Here is a 24,132-nt window from a genome sequence, read left to right on the forward strand (position 1 = left end):
TCTGTGAGCGATGAGTGTGCCGCACAGGGCACGTGGGTGTGTGACACACCTTTGTGCTGAAGGGAAGCAAGAGGAACAGATTTAGAGGAAAGTTATGGAAAGCATCTCCACTTGGCTTAGATTTTCATCGAGGTCCTCAAGATAGTCCCCCCTACACCTCTCCTTGGCTATCTAGGTGAAAGGAATCTGGAATCTTGTTTTCGTCCACCGACATCGCAAACAAATGCCCGCATATTTATGGAATCTAGAAAAATGGTATGATGAACCCACTTGCAGAGAGCACGGTTCCATGGTGTAATGGTTAGCACTCTGGACTCTGAATCCAGCCATCCGAGTTCAAGTCTCCGTGGAACCGACCAAGGTCTTGCTTCCCTGGTGGCTCAGAGGTTAAAGCGTTTGCCTGCAATGCAGGAGACCTGGGTTCAATCCCTGGGTCAGGAAGATCCCCTAGAGAAGGAAATGGCAACCCACTCCAGTATTCTTGCCTGGAGAATCCCATGGATGGAGGAGCCTGGAGGGCTACAGTCCACGGGGTTGCAAAGAGTCGGACACGACTGAGCCACTTCACTTCACTTCACTTGCAGAGAAGGGATGGAGACGCAGATGTAGAGAATGGACTTGTGACCCAGAGTAGGAGGGAGAGCGGGGGACAGACGGAGAAAGAGGCATCAAGATATACACACTATTGCGTGTGACTAGACGGCTGGCAAGACGTTGGCTGCGTAACACAGGGAGCCCCGTGGCCCTGTGATGACCTGGAGGGCTGGGGTGGGGGAAGGGAAGGGAGGTTCAAGAGGGAAGGGACATACGTATCATATGGCTGATTCGAGTTGTTGTACAGCAGAAACCAACGTAACATTGTACAAAAAATTTTTCATGCCTGCAAACAGTGTTTCAAGGAATAAAAGAAATAAGTGGATGCCCTAATGAGAGATAAAATGATGGATTCTTTCCCAAGAAGCAAGACTGTTCGATGTGTTTTCACAGGAGCAGAGAGTAAGGAAACCCTGGTACCTTTTTGTTGATTCCAGCCTGACTACCAAACATATCTGAACCCTCAGAAAGTGTCCTGATGAATGGGAAATGGAAAGACTTACCGAGGGCCCTTTCTTCTTTCCCCCACCCAACACTCTTTGCTAGATCTTCTACCAACGGACATTCTTTTAATCACCTTCAAAGAGGCTCTGGGCAAGAGGAGCCCTAGGGAGAGCAGGGGCGGTGCCATAATTGTTCTTAGACAAAGGCAGAGAAAGACGGCTGGAAAGGACTGAGCACAGAGCCTTGTGTGTGACGCGGGGCCCGCCGTCCCCAGATGGTACCAGAGCATCAGGGTCTCTTCCTGCAAGAAAAATTGGATTAGTCACCGTCTCGTCTCCTAATGGACACACTCTGTGATCTTTAGAGCTTCATTTACTGGGTTAATAGTGCTTTGCCTGAGTTCCTTCGCTACAGAAAAAAGAAAAGAAAAAAAAAAACCTGTAAGAAGAAATATTCTGGGTGCCGTCCGCAACCACTGACACGAGTAATGTCGTATTCATCACAGACAGACCCCGTATCTCATTACTGCTGAAGAGTTGCCCTGGAGGCATCTGGGCTGGGGCAGGCCAGGCCTCTCATGTGGAACCGTTCAGGTATATTGTGAAATGATTTAATGCGATAATAATGTCCACTTTGCGAGATAGATTATGTTTTTCATAGTGGCTGATGGTTAATGAATGATACATTAGCAAACATCACTAAAACATTCTTGGGAAATGCAGATGAAGACTTGGAGTTCTTTCTTCCTGCTTCTTCTCCACTTTCTCCCCCAGCGGTCCTACCATGACCCCCTCCCCCTCTCTGAAGCATAAAGATGGAAAGCAGAACTTCCAAGAATCAGAAAACTTAATTTATTTAAAAGGGAAAAAAGAAAAACCCAGCTGTGTCCCAGCCTCTCAGCCTCCCCTTCCCAGAAGGAAGTATGCATCCGAAAAACGTTCCAACAGGAGCTGAAATATCTCTTCTGAAATCAAATGAGAATCAATGAAAGTGCGAACCTGAACAAATACATTATGTGTTGACCCAGTTTATTAGATGAAGCCGTTTACCCTGATTTGATTTATCTGGCAATACACAGCTCGGCTGTGAAATGAGATAAGCAGAGACCATTCACCTTATTTACTAGATGATCGCAGCTCTGGCCAGCGAGGCCCTGTTAAAGGGTCTGGCGGCATTTCCATTACAAATTCCTGTTTTTCAGCAGCCGTATAGACTCACTTCCAGCTCCAGGCTGACCCAGCCCAGGGAGCAGAGACCCTGGAGACGCCCATCTTTCAGGCTGATTGTTCCCCATCCCTGTTGCTGAGTAAGTACCCAGGAGGAAGACGACTGTCCCGCGTCTAGGAGGCTGGATCTCACCTGCCAAAGGGATTGGGCCTGGTTCCCTGTGCTTTTATTTTGACTCCTCCCATGGACCTTTCCTGGATAGATTCGGTCCAAAATGTGCTGTCTCCATTTCCATTCTTCTGGGGATGGGAAGCCCTCCATGGTTCTCAGAATTCCTCTTCAACATGGGCAGATCTCTGTCCAGAAGGCCGCCAGGGCTGAGATAATGGGAGACAGACCCGCCGTGGATTAAGAGGAGGACCTGCCCAGAGGTTACTCTGAGCTTTTCAGTAAACATCTACAACCCACATGCCTTGATTCAAGGAAGACTCAGAGAGACAGAAGGGGCCGGGGGTGGGAGGTTGCTATTAGTAAAGTGTTGTTTAAAGAGGAAATAGAAGAGCGGCCTTAGATCTTTTGGTCTCATTGCTGCTTCAGCCCCACAGAGCATGCAACCCTGTGAAACCACTCACACGGGGAAGAACCTGCTACGGGGGAGCCTCCTTAACACATCTCCAGACTTGGGGCCCAATCACGCACAGCAGAACCATCTCCAGACGTGGGGGCACAATCCCCTTGGGGGCAGAAGGTCTCAGGGAGCTGGTGCTTAGCACAAGAGCGGCTCCCTGCTTCCCGAGTGGGATCCTCAATGGACTCAGGCCTGCGTAGGGGCAGAGAGAAAACGGAACATGAAACCCCAGGCTCTGGGATGTGGTCCTGAGCGTTACCCCCGAGTTCTCTTGGAAGGCCCGTCAAATAAGAGGAAGGGAATGAGCTAGGCACACAGCCCCAGGGACAGAGGAAAAGGAGAGGCTGCCTCAGCAGATGAGGATGTTCATGGAAGAAACCCCCTATCAGGGGGTTTGCTCCAACAGCTCTGTCTCCTCAATATATTCTCTTCTGTCTCTTTTTTCAGCTCTCAGATCCTCATATCTTCCCCATGCAACCCGCAGTTAAACCCCTTCTGTCAACCACCGTGTAGCCACAAACTGCTCTTCCGAAGCCAACATCACAGGCTTTGACCTTCCCTGGAAGTCTCCCTCCTTCACTAGCTGATGAGCACCTGGGTGACTACATTTTTCCAATTCCCAGGTGGTTCGGTGGTAAAGAATCTGCCTGCCAATGCAGGAGACTCAGGTTTGATCCCTGCATCCGGAAGATCCCCTGGAGGAGGAAATGGCAACTCACTCTGGGATTCTTTCCTGGAGAATTCCATGGACAGAGGAGCGGGTGGACTACAGTCCGTGGGGCTACAAAGGGTCAGACAAAACTGAGCATCTGAGCACACACACACAGCTTATGCTTCTTCAGCCTTGAGGATCACATGTGATAGTATTTACTTAGAATGAAAAGAGAAGCTATTTCCTTGAATCTATGGTTAAGACACACTCCCTAATGAGCTCTTTAACACTACTGGGGGGAATGTAAATTTTTACAGCCACTAAGGAAAACAGGACGGAATTTCTTTTAAAATTTAAGAATAGAACTACCATATGCCTGACAGGCTGAGTAACAGTCACTGCCGTGTCTGACTCTGCAACCCCACAGACTATAGCCTGCCAGGCTCTTCCATCCGTGGGATTTTCCAGGCAAGAACACTGGAGTGAGTTGCTATTCCCTTCTCCAGGAAAACTTCCCAACCCAGGGATCGAACCCAGGTCCTCTGCATTGCAGGCAGACTCTTTACCATCTGAGCCACTAGGGAAGCCCTTAACTACCAGAACTACCACACAATCCAGCAATCCCATTTCTGAGTATATATCGAAAGGAGATGAAATTACTATACTGAAGACATCTGCACTGTTGTTACTGAGTATTATTCAGTGCTATTCACAGCCCCACCCATCAAGAGAAAATTGGATTGAAGATTTACTGAGCATGGCCCCACCCATCAGAACAAGACCCAGTTTCCCCCTCAGTCAGTCTCTCCCATCAGGAAGCCTCCATAAGCCTCTTATCCTTATCCATGGAAGGGCAGACAGACCAAAACCACAATCACAGACAACTAGCCAATCTGATCACACGGACCACAGCCTTGTCTAACTCAGTGAAACTAAGCCATGTCGTGTGGGGCCACCCAAGATGGACGGGACATGGTGGAGAGTTCTAACAGAATGTGGTCCCCTGGAGAAGGGAATGGCAAACCACTTCAGTATTATTGCCTTGAGAACCCCATGAACAGTATGAAAAGGCAAAAAGATAGGACACTGAAAGATGAACTCCCCAGGTTGGTAGGTGCCCAATATGCTATTGGAGAAGAGTGGAGAAATAACTCCAGAAAGAAGGAAAAGATAGAGCCAAAGCAAAAACAATACCCAGTTGTGGATGTGACTAGTGATGGAAATAAAGTCCAATGTTGTAAAGAGCAATATTGCATAGGAACCTGGAATGTTAGGTCCATGAATCAAGGCGAATTGGAAGTGATCAAATAGGAGATGGCAAGAGTGAACATCGACATTTTAGGAATCAGCAAACTGAAATGGACTGGAATGGGTGAATTTAACTCAGATGACCATTATATCTAATACTGTGGGCAAGAATCCCTTAGAAGAAATGGAGCAGCCTTCAGTCAACAAAAGAGTCCGAAATGCAGTACTTGGATGCAACCTCGAAAAGGACAGAATGAACTTTGTTCATTTCCAAGGCAAACCATTCAATACCACAGTAATCCAAGTCTGTGCCCCAACCAGTAATGCTGAAGAAGCTGAAGTTAAATGGTTCTATGAAGACCTACAAGACCTTCTAGAACTAACATCCAAAAAAGATGTCCTTTTCATTATAGGGGACTGGAATGCAAAAGTAGGAAGTCAAGAAATACCTGGAGTAACAGGCAAATTTGGCCTCAGAGTACAGAATGAAGCAGGGCAGAGGCTAATAGAGTTTTGCCAAGAGAAGACACTGGTCATAGCAAACACCCTCTGCCAACAGCACAAGAGAAGACTCTACACATGGACATCACCAGATGGTCAATACCAAAATCAGATTGATTATATTCTTTGCAGCCAAAGACAGAGAAGTTCTATACAGTCAGCAAAAACAAGACCGGGAGCTGACTGTGGCTCAGAGCATGAACTCCTTATTGCCAAATTCAGACTTAAATTGAAGAAAGTGGGGAAAACCACTAGACCATTCTGGTATGACCTAAATCAAATCCCTTATGGTTATACAGTGGAAGTGACAAATGGATTCAAGGGATTAGATCTGATAGGCAGGGTACCTGAAGAACTATGGACGGAGGTTCGTGACATTGTACAGGAGGCAGTGATCAAGACCATCCCCAAGAAAAAGAAATGCAAAAAGGCAAAATGGTTGTCTGGAGGCCTTACAAATAGCTGAGAAAAGAAGAAGAGAAGTGAAAGGCAAAGGACAGAAGGAAAGATATACCCATTTGAATGCACAGTTCCAAAGAATAGCCAGGAGCAATAAGAAAGCATTCCTCAGTGATCAATGCAAAGAAATAGAGGAAAACAATAGAATGGGAAAGACTAAAGATCTCTTCATGAAAATTAGAGATACCAAGGGAACATTTCATGCAAAGACGGGCACAATAAAGGACAGAAATTGTATGGACCTAACAGAAGCAGAAAATATTAAGAAGAGGTGGTAAGAATACACAGAAGAACTAAACAAAAAAGATCTTCATGACCCAGATAACCATGATGGTGTGATCACTCACCTAGAGCCAGACATCCTAGAACGCAAAGTCAAGTGGGCCTTACTTAGGAAGCATCACTATGAATAAAGCTAGTAGAAGTGATAGAATTCTAGTTGAGCTATTTCAAATCCTAAAAGATGATGCTATGAAAGTGCTGCACTCAATATGCCAGCAAATTTGGAAAACTCAGCAGTGGCTACAGAACTGGAAAAGGTCAGTTTTCATTCCAGTCCCAAAGAAAGGCAATGCCAAAGAATGCTCAAAGTACCACACAATTGCGCTCATCTTACACGCTAGTAAAATAATGCTCAAAATTCTCCAAGCCAGGCTTCAGCAATACATGAACCGTGAACTTCCTGATGTTCAAGCTGGATTTAGAAAAGGCAGAGGAACCAGAGATCAAACTGCCAACATCCGTTGGATCATCAAGAAAGCAAAAGAGTTCCAGAAAAAATCTACTTCAGCTTTATTGACTATGCCAAAGCCTTTGACTATGTGGGTCACAACAAACAGGAAAATTTTTCAAGAGATGGGAATACCAGATCACCTGACCTGCCTCTTGAGAAATCTGTATGCAGGTCAAGAAGCAATAATTAGAACTGGACATAGAACAGACTGGTTCCAAACAGGAAAAGGAGTACATCAAGGCTGTATATTGTCACCCTGCTTATTTAACTTCTATGCAGAGTACATCATGAGAAACGCTGGGCTGGAAGAAGCACAAGCTGGAATCAAGATTGCTGGAAGAAATATCAATAACCTCAGATATGCAGATGACACCACCCTTATGGCAGAAAGTGAAGAAGAACTAAAGAGCCTCTTGATGAAAGTGAAAGAAGAGAGTGAAAAAGTAGGCTTAAAGCTCAACATTCAGAAAACAAAGATCATGGCATCTGGTCCCATCACTTCATGAGAAATAGATGGGGAAACAGTGGAAACAGTATCAGACTTTATTTTTCTGGGCTCCAAAATCACTGCAGATGGTGATTGTGGCCATGAAATTAAAACACCCCTACTCCTTGGAAAGAAAGTTATGACCAAGGTAGACAGCATATTAAAAAACAGAGACATTACTTTGCCAACAAAGGTCCATCTAGTCAAAGCTATGGTTTTTCCAATAGTCATGTATGGATGTGAGAGTTGGACTATAAAGAAAGCTGAGTGCTGAAGAATTGATGCTTTTGAACTGTAGTGCTAAAGAAGACTCTTGAGAGTCCCTTGGACTGCAAGGAGATCCAACCAGTTCATCCTAAAGGAGATCAGTCTGAAACTGAAACTCCAATACTTCCTGATGTGAATAACTGACTCCTTGGAAAAGACCCTGATGCTGGGAAAGATTGAAGGCAGAAGGAGAAGGGGACAACAGAGGATGAGATGGTTGGATAGCATCACCGACTTGCTAAGTCTGAGTATGCTCCAGGAGTTGGTGATGGACAGGGAGGCCTGGCGTGCTGCAGTCCATGGGGTCTCAAAGAGTCAGACACTCTGAATGACTGAACTGAACTGATTCATTGTAGCCAAATGTCCATCCAGGGATAATGAATAAAAAAGGTTTTGTATACATACAATGGAATAGTATTCAGTCTTTAAAGAGAAGGAGATCCCACCATCTTGACATCATGGATGATCCTGGAGGGCATTATGCTAAATGATATAATCTGCACAGAGAAAGACAAACACTATTTGATCTTATTTATATATGGAATCTTAAAAAAAAAAAAAAAGAAAAGTCAAACTCAGAGAAGCAGTGAGTAGAATGGTGGTCTGTAAGGGCTGGGGGCAGATGGGTGAGAAGTGGGAGATGTTGGTGAAAGGCTAGAAGCGTTTAATTATAAGATGAATAAGATGAATAATTTACTCCGTGCTTACTGTGATGGTTACTTTTATGAATCAGCTTGACTGGGCTAAAGAAGACCCAGATAGCTGGTAAACATTATTTCTGGGTGTGCCTGTGGGGTGTTTCTGGAAGAGATGAGTATTTGATTCAATGGGCTGAGTGAAGAGATCTGCCCTACCCACTTGGGCATCACCTAGTTCGTTGGAACAAAAAGATGAAGGAAGCGCAAACTCTCTCTCTTTTCGAGCTGGGACATCCATCGTCTCCTGCCCTTATTGTTCCTGGCTCTTGGACCTTTCAGCTCCAGAACTTACACCATTGGCTCCCACATTGTACACTTTCAATATATGCAACTTTTATTTGTCAATAAAATCATATATTAGTACAACTGGGGGAATAAAGAATTGCCCCTTATATACTCAGTATTGTTCCTTAATAGCAAGTCATCAACAGCACTCCATCATAGCTCAAGAAACACAAAATAAGTATCAAAACATAATTAACGATTTCTTGACTGGTAGTAGCTTGGGAATTTGTATTCAAATCTATTTTAAAGGTAAACCCCACAGCATTCCGGAGGTGTAGTTTGTATATCGAGTGACTGTACCTGACAATAGGTCCCAATGAGAATAAGTCACCCATTTGGGGACAGATGATTTCTTTAGGGCTTTAGGGGATTCAGAGGTTAATTTCCCTCAGTGTTCAGATTTCAGCGGTCCACAGACGGTTTTCCAGTTTTCCAGCAGCTCAGCCAAGTATGTCTGACTGCCTTCTCCGGGGCAGAAGGAAGTGTTGAATTTCACTGTTCTTCTGCTTGAATCCTCAAGTTTGAGGCTTTGATCTTTTAAACCACACCACTGCTTTCAGCTCAGACTAGAACTTGTTTTGAAGCTTCTGTGTGAATAGAGCTGGCTCTTGGCCACAAAGGTACTCAAATGTCTAAGACGGTGCTAGGACACCTAGCTGCCAAGAGAAGCCGTTCCATCAGGCCAGACTATATCAAGGCTGCGTAGATGTGCTTCCCTCGGAACCTCTTCTGGGTTGCTTCATCGCACTGGGAAGGAACTGTGGGGAAACCTCTGGATAGAAACAGTATGTGTACATTTCTGTCATGACAATACTCACGTCTACTCTTCATGAAACCAGGGGCAAAATGCTTTTAGGCATCCTCTCAATTTAAGGCTTGACCACTGGAATATCTGATTAAATTAGAATGGTAATGAAGGATAGCTCTTGTCTCCTAGGAGACCCTTGGATTCCAACATTGTACTTACCCAGTTTCACCCTATAACATTTCGTTATTCAAATTTCTTGGAGTATCATCTTGTTAAAAATGCATTCTTCTAACATGAAGCCAAGCTGTGTTTCCATTTGGGGATTTTTTTCCCCCTTCAATTTATGACAGATATAAATGGTCCACATTTATTTTTCCCATCTGCTCTGCATTCAGGAATCTACTATAGGACTTAGAAGCACGGAAAATTCAATTTGCACTGTTTACGCCCACTGCTCACCAGGCTGTAACACAAATTCAGGTAGAACCTACTGCTGTGTTGCTGAAAGGACTCAGGAGCCCTAATTACTGGATAGTTACACAAAATTCTGACTGGGCCGGTATGTCATTGCAGTCTTTCTTTATAGTACAGCACCTCTCTCTTCTTCAGCTTGAAATTACCTCTGCTGACCACCAATCAATGTTCTAGTGCCAGAAGACATAGGATAAATCCCTCAGATTAAGATTATTTCTTTCCTAAAATCCAAAAGTTCTGGCTTATTCTGAGGAAACATGAAATATTTTGGAACATTAAGAACACAGGTTTTGAAGGCACATCCATCTGGATTTCAAACCTGGCTCTGAGCTTGAACAACATAACTCACCCTTCTGATATTAGTAGGATGTTATCTACTTGCTAAATTTGAGGTAGCAAATTCAATGAAATAATTACCATCATTGCCCAAACATAAGACATGAAGAAAGATAAGATATATCCTAACTTTACCAGAAAAAGATTTTAGGGAAAAGTCATTTTGTGATACTTGTCATGAAATTGATTTTAATGTGTTTTTGGAAACATTACATGCTAATGTTAATTTGTTTATGTGTTAATTGCTCAGTCGTGTCCAACTCTTTATGACCCCAAAGACTGTAGCCCACCAGGCTCCTCTGTCCATGGGATTCTCCAGGCAAGAATACTGGAGTGGGTTGCCATCCTTCTCTAGGGGATCTTCCTGACCCAGGGATCAAACCTGGGTCCCCTGCATTGTAGGTAGATTCTTTACCATCTGAGCCACCAGGGAAGCCCAGTATATGATATACATTTGTTTATATCATATACTAAAATCCAGTCAGAAATAGACTCATTCTTTTTTTCTGATCCCCATGTTTTTATCTCTCTTCTAGGCATGGCGTGTGCCTCAGATGCCAAAGTTCTAGCCACTACTGGTTTTCCCTGTCTTTCTTCATAGTAGAAGCTCTGGCTTTACCTAGGCACCTGTTCACCCAGAGGAAAGACTCACTCCCTTATAGATCATTTGCCGGGTATGAGCAGCAACTTCTGTGCTCAGTCGTGTCCAACTCTTCTGCAACCCCAAGGACTGTAGCCCGCCCCAGGCTACAGTCCTTGGGGTTTTCCAGGCAAGAATACTGGAGAGGTTGCCATTTCCTTCTCCAGGGGATCTTCCCGACCCAGGGATCGAACCCATGTCTCCTGCATCTCCTACATTGCCAGGTGGATTCTTCACCACTGAGCCACCTGGGAAGCCCAACAGCTTCTAGAAAGACCCTTAAAAGACAGTTGGCTTGTCTTCTTGGCTCCTTTTGTCCTCCTCCCTTAATTTTCCTAGCAGACAACCACACAGCTACATTGGCTGGCATTCAGGAAGCCTTCCTAGATGAGGGGCCATCAGACCAAGGACCGTGAATCAATGGGAGCTGAATCCCTGACATTTATGGGGCTACCGTACATAGCAGGGTATCCTGCCCACACCAGGCATGCCCCCCTTAGATCTGGGCAGGCTCTGTGCTGAACCTTGCATACCTCCGGGAACCTCCTCCTGAGACCCTGAGCTGCCACGGAAGGAATCCTGGGACCAGGCCCTCACTGGAGAGGCCACGGTGGGCATTCAATTAATTTGTATCTGTTCAGTCCAGTCTTCCAACCATGCCTGGTGTACGAGTTTCCTACAGCTGCTGTACCAATCCAGGTACTTCTTATCACTCTGGAGGTCAGAAGTCCAGAACTGGACAAAAAGGAGGATGTTGGCAACACCTCACTCCCTCCAGAGGCGCTAAAGGCAGATCTGTTTCCAAAGCTGTATCCCCCTAAATCCTTGATGCCTGGTCCCTTTCCTCCAGCTGCAAATCCAGCCATGTGGGACTCTGCTTCCTCTCTCCCAGAGCCTCATTCGAGAGTCAGACTTCCCCGCCTCTTGTGAGGACACTTCTGCTTACATTTAGGGCCTTACTTAGGTAATCCCAGCTAATCTCCCCATCTGATGATTCTCTGTTTAATTACACCTGCAAAGTGCCTTTGACCATGTGAGGTGACATTCACGGCTCTCAAGGATTAGGACCCGGATATCCTGGGGGCCGTTATTCAGCCAACTGCTCCCATCGATGCATCTGTCCTGGATCCTCAGACCGGCCCACCTGGCAGCTGAACACAGCACCAGTTGACTACAGCTGATGCCCAGCGGGACAGAGAGCCCTCCACAGAGCCCCACCAGAATTCCTGGCCCCCGTGAACTCTAACAACATGGTGGCTGTTTTCTACAACTGACATTCCCAGGTAATTTGTTACATAGCAACAGGGAACCAGGAAAGAACAGGCACTGATGGGTTTGGCTTGGTGTGGTTCACTCTGTGCCCACAAGCTCATCTTGTGACAGATACACGTCTCTGAGATAGCTGCTGGATCAAGAGGGCTTTGAAGATTACTCCAGTCACCCCACCATCACTGTTTGATTAGAGGGAAGTAGAGGAAAAGGATGCTCCTATTCTGTGAATGGAATTGGCTCTGAGCGGATGAAAACCACTCTGGAGCATCTTTCTCTGTTTCCACTCCAGACTCTTTTCAAAATCTTCTCGTCTCCAGCTTTCCCCCAACGTCTGAAGTAGTTTCATCCTTTGAGAAGTAAGTAGGGATCACGGTCCACAGAGAAACATTCCTGTTTCCCTTCTTTCCACTTTAACCTCTGTCTTCATGAGCAGTGGCTCGGGTACCACGTACCTGTCTGAGAAGCCCTGCCTTACCGCTGTTCTCCAGCGGGTGGGTCCCTGTTCTTCTGACCTGGAGAAGTGTGCGAGGGTGTTTTTAATATTCTAGAAGATGAGGTGTCCTAATAGCTTTTGCCCTTACTGTCTCAGTGGAAACCAGGACATGCTTTCCAATTTTCTTGTTTGGAAGATGGAAATCCTGGATGCTGTCTCTTCAACATGCCGTGTTCATAAATACTCCTCCACAGTTGAAAGCAGTCTAGAGTGTTTAAAATTACAAAGGATTTTATAGGGGACATACCGGATTTGTTTACTTAAGTGACTCAGGACATTTTGTTCCTTGTAAGCCCTTCATTTCTTCAGAAGCACAGATCAGGCATTTACTGAGAGAGACACTCATGTTCCCAGGGATGTGAGTGAAGAGGGGACATCGAAATAGAAACAGGATGTCACACAGCCTAACCCAGGCCACCCTAGGAGTCCTCCTTGTCCTGGGGTTCCATGTAAGCCTCATCTCCCCACTTCAGATTTGCATCTGACAGAGTTTAAGGTAATGTCCTGGCAACGTATTTGCATTTGATTAGGGAATTTCTGAAAATTCTCAGGAAAATGAATAGTATTTGCTAGTGAATCTGGTAGAGGGCTGGGGGTATGGAGAGGACAGGCAGGAAAAAACTTCTGTTTGCTGAATGAATGAAGAGATGATGAATGCAGGCCCCCATTCTCAGCAGGCTGGTCTTATTAATTTCTGACCATGTATTTTCAGTCTTAAATCCATCTTGCGACTTTCAAGGTAAAAGATCGGGATCACACCCCAAAAGTCATTTTGAGTAAGTTTTCACCATCTTTCTCCCCTTCTCAAAGCAATATTTTGTTGAGATCATAAGGTTATTGAGAGTAAAAGATAATTCCCTTTTTACTCACTTTAAGCATCATTCAATTCTGTTTAATGCAAATATTTTAAGCACGGCATAATTTCCCATCACAGAGCTAAGCCCTAGATCTGGGGAATGGTGTGAACGAGGATGATCATCCACCCTGGTTTTCCTGAGGCTGAGGGTACCCAGGATACAGGACTTGGAGCTGTAAAACCAGGGGAGTCCTGGAGCAACCCAGACGAATGGGTCACCCTTCCGCCATTCCAGAGTTGTGGTCAAAACGTGGAAAGTTCCGGTAAATGTGGAATCAGAGCTGTGAGGCATGCTGTCAAAGAGGAAGGTAAAGGTGCTCGAGTTTAATGGTGAGGGGCATTTTCCTCAAACAGACACTGAAGCAATGGTAGAAGAATCAGCTCAAGTTAGCTCAAAAAGCAAGAGGAGACCACTGGGGTTCAAGGGGTAGGACTCAGCGGTTCCAAAGCAGGGGGTTCAGCTTCAATCCCTGGTTGCGAAACTAAGATCCCACATGCCAAAAAGAAGCAAGAGGAAAAACATTCTAACACGTGTGCAGCCTCGAGGCTGGAGAAAGTGTGGTGCAGGCGAGGAAACAGGAGCCATCCTCTGCGAGCCAAGCTGAGAAAAGGAAGGAGAGCTTTCTTCTTGGAGGAGACGCTCCAGAGCCACCTTGTGAAAGGCTTTGCATGTGATGTTACAGATTCTAGGTCCTACCCTACAAGCCATAGGACGTCAGGAGGCTTTAAGAAAAACCATATAGTGTTCGTACCATCAGGCTTTGCTAAAGGCCTCTGCTGAAAACTGTTCATTCTTTCTGAGGACACCAATCCCACCCAATATAGACCTGACCCAAAGCCCCTCTCAGTCACAGAGAAATAAACTGCCCTGGGCACTGACAAAGTCAGATGCGTACAGAAGGAGGCCAAGTGTAAGTAACTAGTGGTGGATAAGTGTGATCTGCCCATACAGACTTCCACGGCTGCTGGGAAACACCCCAGATTCCACCCGACTCCCCCCAGCCCTGTAAGGATGCCCGGAATCTTGCCCAGAGGCAGCTCATTGTAACCCAGCCTCATCTACTCTGCACTTTAGAAGCCTCTCTGGTGGATGTGTTTCTCAAGTCTTCATTCTCTCCAAGACTGTTAATTTAACAGAAGCCTGGCTTTTACTGGGTCGCTGTTTCTCCAAGGATGCTTGAGTGTTCAGTCACTTCAGCCATGTCTGACGCTTTGCAACCCTGTGGACTGTGGCCCACCAGGCTCCTCTGCCCACGAGATTTTCCAGGCAAGAATACTGGGGTGGGTTGCCATCACCTTCTCCAGGGGATCTTCCCAATCTAGGGATCAAACCCAGATCTCCTGTATTGCAGGTAGATTCCCTACCATTGAGCCACCAGAGAAGCCCTAGGGATGGGTTCAGTACTTGTGTGGTTTTTTTTTTTTTTTTTCCGTTATGTTTATTTACTTTTTTTTTTAGTTGGAGGCTAATTACTTTACAATATTGTATTGGTTTTGCCATACATGGACATGAATCCCCCAGGGGTGTACATGTCTTCCCCATCCTAAACCCCCCTGCCACCTCCTTCCCCGTCCCATCCCTCAGGGTCATCCCAGTGCACTGGACCTGAGCACCCTGTCTCATGCATCAAACCTGGACTGGTGATCCATTTCACATATGATAATATACATGTTTAAATGCCATTGTCCCAAACCATCCCACCCTCACCCTCTCCCACAGAGTCCAAAAGACTGTTCTATACATCTGTGTCTCTTTTGCTGTCTCGCATACAGGGTTATCGTTACCCTCTTTCTAAATTCCATATGTATGTGTTAGTATACTGTATTGGTGTTTTTCTTTCTGGCTTACTTTGCTCCGTATAATAGGCTCCAGTTTCATCCACCTCATTAGAACTGATTCAAATGTATTCTTTTTAATGGCTGAGTAATATTCCATTGTGTATATGTACCACAGCTTTCTTATCCATTCGTCTACTGACGGACATCTAGGTTGCTTCCATGTCCTGGCTATTATAAACAGTGCTGGGATGAACACTGGGGAGCAATTGTGTTTTAACAGGCCCTCCTGCTGATTCTCACACTCCACTCAATGGTTTGAAGCCATCATCCTATGCAAAAGTCAGACAACTGGCTCAGGAGGTTGAGAGGGCGCAGAGTTTTCCCTTCTCAGCCCACGGGCCGTGAAAAGTGGCTGCTGCTGCTGCTGCTAAGTCGCTTCAGTCGTGTCTGACTCCATGTGACCCTGTAGATGGCAGCCCACCAGGCTCCCCCATCCCTGGGATTCTCCAGGCAAGAACACTGGAGTGGGTTGCCATTTCCTTCTCCAATGCATGAAAGTGAAAAGTGAAAGTGAAGTTGCTCAGTGTCTGACTCTTTGCGACCCCATAGACTGCAGCCCACCAGGCTCCTCCATCCATGGGATTTTCCAGGCAAGAGTACTGGAGTGGGGTGGGAACTATTCCAAATCTAGAATCCCTTTGCCAAAACCCTGCATTTTAACCTGCTCCCACGAACAGTCAGAATTCCCTCTACCCCTTGACCTCACTCTGCCTGCCTTTCTCTTTTCTGGTTTCAAGTCAACGTTGTTTCATTTTCTGGCTTTGTTTCCAGATGACTGAGCTTCAGTGCAGAGAGGCAGACAACCATCACTGAATCAGAAGCCGCCCTGAGGACTTAGAGTGACCCTGCCTCTCCCCTTCCTTCCTGTATCCCTGGCTTCCTTCCTTCCATCCCTATTTCCTGTCTTCCTTCCTCCTCTTTTCTTCTCTCCCTGTCTTCTTTCTTCCCTCCTTCCTTCCCTCCATCCCTTCCTTTTCCACGCCTTTGGTTCCTTACTGAAGTTCTCCCAGCAGCTCTATTCATCCCCAAGCACCCAAACCTCTCCCATAACCAGGAGAGCTCCAGCGGCTTGCTTCTCCCAGCCAGGTCCTCGGACCATCTCCCCCAGAATCACGTGGAAAGTTTGCTGAAGACACAGACTCCTCATTCAAAGCAGTGTAAGCCCAACTCCTCTTCAAAACAGTCCTTTCAATGTTTGAAGGAAACCGTCTTGTTCTCGCCAGGGCTCATCTTCACCGAGGCAGATAGCCCAGCGATGTTTTGTGCATTTTCTTACACACTAGTCGTCTCATGATGTATGTAATCCTCACGTGCTCACCCACAGCTTCTGGGTTTTCATTCTCCCTCTTTGTAGTGCTGCCCTCACTCCAAAGTTCATATTTCCATTGTCCTCTGGCTTTCCCTGAAAAAAGTGTTATCCTGGGTAAGGGCCTCCTTTTTTTTTTTTTTTTTCTCGATTCCATCACTTCTAGGAAATGTACCAGTGTCTCAGTTAAGCTGTGATTAGCAGATGCGGCCAATCAATGTAATTGCTTCGAGAACTTCAGAAAAATGCATACCTTCAGGGGCCTCACCAACTGACTCAGTTTCAGGGGATGGGACCCAGGAGGCTGGGTTTTTCTCATATTCTCTCAGCGAATCCGTCAGTCAACCACTGCACCTCTGACCTAGACCTTCTGGAACATGTTTGGCTTTGAACTCTTAAAACTGCCTGTATTTCAAATAATTAATTGTCCATTTAAGGATGACAAAGTGCTAACTGAGAGGTGCTGTCTATATTGCTTGGTATACAACCAGAAACAGAAAATGACATTTTTTAAAAAACAAAAGATGTTTACTTCTTACAGTTCTGAAAGTTGGCAGGTTCAAGGTCAAGGGGCTGATATCTGGTGAGGACTCTTCTTGGCTTGCAGATGCCACCTTGCTGTGTGTTCACCAGGCCTCTCCACTTTTGAAAACAGTGTTTTTGGTTTCATGTCTCCAGATCATAGAATTTGGGACCCTGTGACATTTTTGATGCATGATTTCAAATAGAAATATTAGGCAAACATGAATTTATTTATCCATCTTATCTCATTTAAATGGCACAGAATATTATCTAAAATAATGTTGGAACCTTAAAAAAGAAAAAACTTTGGCTTGAAATTAATTTTTAAAATCTATCCATGGGATTTTCTCTGGGAAAATTTTTTTAACCTCTCAAGATTGACACTTTATTGCAAATCGTGACATGTATTTGCTGAATTACTGTGCTTGCAGAGTTCTTGTAGGATATTGAATAACTCAAACTTCTTTACAAATTGGAAGACTTGAACTCTCCTTTCCCTCATTAAACGTGTTCTGCTTCATGAAAAGCTTACAAAGCTCATAACAGGGGTAGTTTGGACCAAAATTCTAAACCATGAAACAGGCAAAGGTAATCCTTGCCAGTCTCATCCCTGTGTACAGACCCTGCTCTCCCCAGGACCCCCGTCTGGAAGCATCATACAAGCTCTCTTCTCCTGTTCCATGTCTAACGCTCCCAAGGTGATCAGGGCTCAGCCTCTGTGTCTTTGCCTTATTACTTCCAGATTCAGGGTCCCAGGAGATGGCATGGAAATTATTTTCTTAAAGTCCATCCATAGCATAGACCCATTTCTACCTGCTCATCCCCAGGAAATACAACTGTAAATCCATAAATAACACAAAAAGCAAGCAGAAGAGAACTCTGAAAGGGGAATGATATAAAAGCCACCTGGTTTGGAGCCCCAGGACCAGAGGGACAACATAAGGATGGGGTATCTCAAGTCCCCACACCAATAGGGGAAGGCGACTCAGGCCCAGCGTTTCTCTCCCCCAAGCTCCTAAGAGAAGCTAGGTCTGTTTGGCCCTTCCCCCCACGGGATGACCAGAAGGCCCATCTGACAGCAGAAAGCAAACCAGCGCTGTTTGGATCTGGAGCCCCCAGGAGAGATGCTCTTTTTTTTTTTTTTTTTTAATGTGGACCATTTTAAAAGTCTTCATTGAATTTGTTACAATATTATTCCTGTTTTTTTTTTTGGTTTTTGGACCCCAGGCATGTGGGAATCTTAGCTCCCTGAGCAGGGATTGAGCCTGCACCCCCTGCCTTGAAAGGTGAAGTCTTAACCCTTGGGCCACCATGGAAGTCCCAAGATGTTTCTCTTGAGAACAGGTCAGGAGACTCCTCTTTCCTTCCCTGGCTGAGAAATTCTGGAGCTTCCAGCCACACAGAAGCCCCCTCCCCACCCCAGGGGAGATTCACCTCAACAAGCTTCTACGAGGATATGGAGGCAGCTAGTCTATGGCTTGACTGAGGAGAAGTAAACTTCAGAGACTCTCGGGAGTTGAGTGCCTGCCCCTGGGAGTCATACCAGCTTTAGCAACTCTGTCTGGGGCCATGAAATAAAATATAGGCATCTCAAACCCTCTATAGCATTGTACTTGTTTTTTCTTATTTTCCAGAGAGTTACCAGCATTCCCTCTCCTAATGCCCCGACCACAACCTTGGACAGTATTAGAAGATATTTTCTTGTTATCTGCACCCTCAGAATCATTTCTCCAAAAGTAGGTGCTGATTCAGCAGAAGCCTGACACCATGGTTGCCAGGTGGTTAGAAAATTATATGTCACCGTGCACAAAAGAAATTGCCTGCTGTAGCTCTTCTTTGATCTCTCTTTCTCCAAATTTATTCCCACATTTTAAAAACTTTGAGCTAAAGAATTAATGACTGATCACTGAAAATGTTGACAAAATATTACTTTGACAAGAGCAGTTGTTTATGCAAGTTACTTCGGGGATGTTAGCGCTCTTGGAAGGAGCCTTGACCTTGTCCTAAATAATCTCTTAGGTTTCTGGAAAGCCTTGTCTTGGATCCATGTCTGCCTCCTCAAAACCACAAATTCAGAGAGTTCATGATTGATCCAACCCATATTTATGTTCATTCATCAGTTTTAGGAACAATGGTAAGTAAAAAATAAAAGGGCTGCAGAGCCATCTCAAGGACCCCAAATTGAGTCGATAAAATTCTTTCAGGTTCTCATTTCTCACTTTACAAACTACTGTTGCCTGCCCCCAAAAAAGAGGGGGAGGGAGACCTCTAAAAGGTAAACCCCCTTTCCAGGACCACACAGTGTCAGATAGAGGAAGGCTTGGAAATAGCTTTTTCCAGGCTTGATCAGGCTTGTTTTGTCTGGCAAATGAATTATGTAAACCTTATCCACCAGAAACTGTTTCAAGTCAATTAATTGTTGTAATTACTTAAGATTTCTTTTTAATGAATATGGCTCTCCAGGGATTCGATGATATCCTGTCATCTGTAGGGCCTGATAAATGAAATGTGATTTGTGGCTGACTGCAAACTGAACTCTTGTTCTTGAGCCATGCCTGCCTCCCCGCGTGCTCATTAAATGGAAGAAATGCCCTTGATGGAGGCAGGGGCTATCATCAGAAATCATTCCTAGTTAGCTCGCAAGTGAGGGGCTGAATGGCCGCTTGCACCCTTTTCCCTCTGCTTCTCACCTCCATCCTCCTGGAAGCAAGTCAACCATGCCATACCTTGGCAAAGCCACACGTTAGCAGCAGGAGCAGCAGCCTCACCCTTTCATCTCCCATCTCCATTAGGTTCAAAGAAGTAGGCTCACAAACAACTCTTTGGGGATGATTCTAGAAGCTCATGTAGAAAGTATAGGAATTATTTCCTCGCCACACTCTCTCTCCACTAGTATTCTGCTTCTTTTTTTTTTTTAATTTATACTCCCATGTGCAAATGTTATCAGACAGTCCAAAAAAAAAAACAAAAATGTGTACAAACAGTAAAAGAGGAAAACTATTTTACCAAAGAAGCATAATTCAGTTGGATGTGGCACTGAGTTATACTTGTTCATTTTCAGAACAACACTGCGAATTGATAAAATGAGATAGATTTTATTATAGCAAGATTTTGCGAAAGATTTTCTAACTCAGGGATAGGCATGATCTATTCTAGATGGCTGACTTTATGAAACATAAGTGGCTCTTCTCATCTTGGAGCTTTCATCTCTACAAGCATTGATAAAGTAGGGTGACCTCACGTGGACGCCCCATTTACAAGTGATGAGTAGACCACACACAGTTACAGATAAGAGAGTCTAAAATGGCACAGCCAAGTACTGGAAACCAGTCCCAGTAGAGTCGCCATCTACGCTAGCAAACCAACCTCTGCAATAAAACACCATTTTTAAACACTGTTGCCTTCAGTGGCTTTATTTTTGCCCTTCAAATCATTTTGTCTACCTGAGAAAACTGTATTTTTCTGGGACATTTCTACTTGGTAACCACTATAATCATAAAGCAGTTTCTAGCCAAAATTGTCAGAGAAGATTAAAATAAATTAACTTCAGTGAACCCATAAAACTCTTTAAAACGAAAGTGCTATCTTCATTGTCATAACTCAAACATTTGATTTACAATTGAAAGCCATCATAGAGACAATACTGCAAGAAAAGTATACATTTGTTTTGAAATCTATCATTTTTGCTGAAATTTAAAATTTCACTGAACTGTGTGAAGCGAGTATCAACACATATCTGTAATAAAACACGTGAACCAGAATTCTGCAAAATAATCAGCTACTACTCCTAAACATTCAAGCCATGTTTGTTGATTCAGAGTGAGTTGGAGTTTCACGGTCTTTATTTCAGGCTGTTACCATTTCCTTACAAACTCATGAGTTCTAAGTCCAATTTAAATAGGAAAGGTTGTAAAACAGACAAACACCGGTTTATGGCTACAAGCCTTTTCACTGTGGAGTATCTTTCATATCTTAAATTTTTAACTCTAGGAAAATCCAGGATTATCAAAGACATTTGAAGATCAAAGATCTTATTAAAGAATGCAGTTAGTCGATATTCATTGAGTAGCTGATAAAGAGTTAGGCATCTGCTAGATGCTTTAGTGAAAATAATGGCATAGTCCCTGACCTCAAGGATGCATTGAGCCTTTGTTTCGATAAAGATTGTTCAACAAAGACAGATAGTGTCCATCTTCCATTTACTGCCTCTATAATGTGAGCCCCATATTCTCAGTCACCTCTTCAAACCCAGATTCAATAATTGTTCACTGAGGACTATGCTGCTGCTGCTGCTAAGTCGCTTCAGTCACGTCCGACTCTGTGCAACCTCATAGACGGCAGCCCACCAGGCTCCGCCATCCCTGGGATTCTCCAGGCAAGAACACTGGAGTGGGTTGCCACTTCCTTCTCCAATGCATGAAAGTGAAAAGTGAAAGTGAAGTCATTCAGTCGTGTCCGACTCTTCGAGACCGCATGGACTGCAGCCCACCAGGCTCCTCCGTCCATGGGATTTTCCAGGCAAGAGTACTGGGGTGGGGTGCCATTGCCTTCTCTGTTGAGGACTATACCATGCACCAATAGTGGTGCCCGCATTGGCCACATTAAATAGCAGTGTGACTGTTGGCAAGTCATAGAAATCTTTTTATCTCTGTTTCCTTATCTGCAAAGTGCAAATAATAACCATGATGGTGGTGGTGCGTGCCAAGTCACTTCAGGCATGTTCTACTCTCGGCTACCCTATGGACTGTAGCCAACCAGGCCCCTCTGCCCATAGGATTCTCCAGGCAAGAACTGGAGAAGGTTGCCATGCCCTCTTGCTAAGATGTGTATAAAGCATAAAGTGATTTAACGTATCTTAAGCACCTGCTGCCTCAGGGAACTCTGCTCAATGGTATGTGACAGCCTGGGTAGGAGTGGGGTTTGGGAGAGACTGGATACATGGATATGTAGAGTTGAATCTCTTCCTTGTTCGCCTGAAACTATCACAACATTGTTAATCAGCTATAGGTCAACACAAAACAAAGAGTTAAAAAAAAAAAGAAATACAACTTAAAAAAAATAAGCACCACGTGTCTGGTGCAGAGCAAAGGACCAGTAAGTTGCTTGTTGTAGCTTTGTTACTGTCGTCATTTGTATCTGAATTATGACTGGTAAGGAAATAGAGGCACAGAGAAACTAAGCCAAGTCCCCAATATCCTGCAGCTGGAAACAGAACTAAAATTCAGGACAGCTTTCCCCAAACTGACCATCACTCCTTAAGTAAACAGCCGTATGCAATTCCATAGCCAGTCAGGAGAAGGTCATGCCGACTTCCCAGTTCTCCTTCTCCTCAGCATCAGCATCAGTATCCATCAGCGTTGTGTGTTACAATCTGAGGTAACACCTATGCCAGGAATATAACATTTACCACAACTTTAGTTAAATGGGGGCTTCTCAGGTGGCAGTACTGGTAAAAAATGTGCCTGCTAATGCAGAAGACATAAGAGACACAGGTCAGTCCCTGGGTCAGGAAGAAGCTCTTGAGTAGGGCATGGCAGCCCACTAGATGGGGTCTTTTACTCCAGCTTCATAGGATGGTAGAGAATCGGCACAGAACAAATTCTAATCCTTAATAAACCCCTGTGAAATATGTATTGTTGGCTTACTTTTAAGATAAAACTGATACTCAGATTGATTACATCACTTACTGATGAATTAGGACCTTCCGTTTTCCAAATTCTGTGACCTAAAAACATTTAGAAGGCATGGTTCAACTATATTCCAGCTGGCATGGTTCCAACCGCACTTTCTCTTCTGAATTCCCGTTTGATGGACAATTAGATATCAAGTAGATCAAGTTCTTCTCATTTCACTTATTTTCTGTTTTATTCCTGGGAATTCTTTCCCATTTATTTTTCTGAATCATCATACATTTCAGAATCATCTTGTCAAACACACATAGTTAATCTTGGAATTTTTATGAGTATTGCATTAAACCTACCAATTAATTTGAGAAAATGAACATACATATTTCAAATGCTTCTCCCTTTAGTATTGTATTTATTTTTCCTTTAATGGGTCAAATTTGACTTTCACTGATGTATAAATTGGGTTTACGAGGTGATGCTAGTGGTAAAGAACAAAGCTGCCAGTGCAGGAGACGTAATGAGATGTGGCTTCAACCCCTGGGTCCGGAAGAGCCCCCAGAAGAGAAAATGGCAACCGCCTCCGGTATTCTTGACTGGAGAATCCAACAGGCAGAGGAGCCTGGTAGGCTAGAGTCCGTGGGATCGCAAAGTGTGGGACACGACTGGAGAGACCTAGTGCACGTGATGTATAAATTTGGGCAGCTTTCCACGCGGCACTGGTGATAAAGAACCTGCCCGCAATGCAGGAGATGCAAGAGATGCAGGTTCAATCCTGAGGCCAAAAAGACCACCTGAGGAGGGCGTGGCAGCCCACTCCAGTATTCTTGCCTGGAGAAGCCTAGGAACAGAGGAGCCTGGCGGGCTATAGTCCATAGGGTTGCAGAGGCAGACACAACTAAAGCAATTTCACATGATTCGTAAATTTTAATTCTTGTTAGGTAGATCCTAAACATTTCAGGCTCAAAATTTTCCAGATAATTAAAGATATTTTGCTACTGCAAGAGATCATTTTTTATTATATTTTCTAATGGGCAATTATATATATTCAGGAATGTATTGGGTTTTTTACCTCTTATGCTAACCAGTAAGTCAAATTTATAGTTGTCCCACCCAAGTATGTTCTTCCCTTTTTCTTGGTCACATGTCTACTCAGATTTGCCAAACTCCCAGGGAGCTGTACATATGCTGGTGACTACGTTTGGCCACGTGAATGAAGTGTGTGTGTACCTTCCAGGTCATCTCCAGATAGAAAGCTTCATATTTTCATCCTGGAACACAAACTCAATGCGTCGTCTTTAACCAGGAAGAAGTAAACAATTTCATTTATAAAACAGAAGGTAGCAAACTCCGGCCTGTGGACCAAATCCAACTTGTGGCCTGATTTTCACGTAGTCTGTGAGTTAAGAATGCTTTTGAACTTTTAAATTGTTGTCAAAAGAAAGAGAAGGGACTTCCCTGGTGGTCCAGTGGCTAAGACTCGACGATCCCAATGCAAGGGGCCCGGGTTCGATCCCTGGTCTCAGAACTAGATCTACAAGCTGCAACTAAGACTTAACACAGCCAAATAGATAAAAATAAATTAATTTTTAAAAAAGAAAGAAAGAAAGAAATGAGAGGAGTAGGAGGAGGGAGGGGGAGGAAGAGAAAGAAAGAAGGAGAAAAAACTGACAGAGACTATATAGGGTCTGTACAGTCCCTCAAAACCCGAAATGCTTCGCAGCCCACTTCAGAGAACGTTTACCCGTGTCCACTCTGGAGGACTAATGCCCACAAGATAGAAGGACTCTTGGGCTCTCAACCACAGGAGCTGAGCAGCTCTGCTACTCTTTTTTTTTCTGGCCACGTTGCCGGCACGT

At 44.6% G+C, this 24,132-nt stretch overlaps 1 non-coding gene across 1 annotated transcript; it reads left to right on the forward strand.

Moving 5' to 3' along the window:
• The first annotated feature begins 283 nt into the window (after window positions 1–283).
• Window positions 284–355, forward strand: TRNAQ-CUG. The gene has a single exon. It is a non-coding gene; the product is annotated as a tRNA-Gln (tRNA).
• Window positions 356–24,132: the final 23,777 nt, after the last annotated feature.

Source organism: Bos indicus x Bos taurus, chromosome 23, assembly GCF_003369695.1.
Source record: "Bos indicus x Bos taurus breed Angus x Brahman F1 hybrid chromosome 23, Bos_hybrid_MaternalHap_v2.0, whole genome shotgun sequence".
NCBI lineage: Eukaryota > Metazoa > Chordata > Mammalia > Artiodactyla > Bovidae > Bos > Bos indicus x Bos taurus.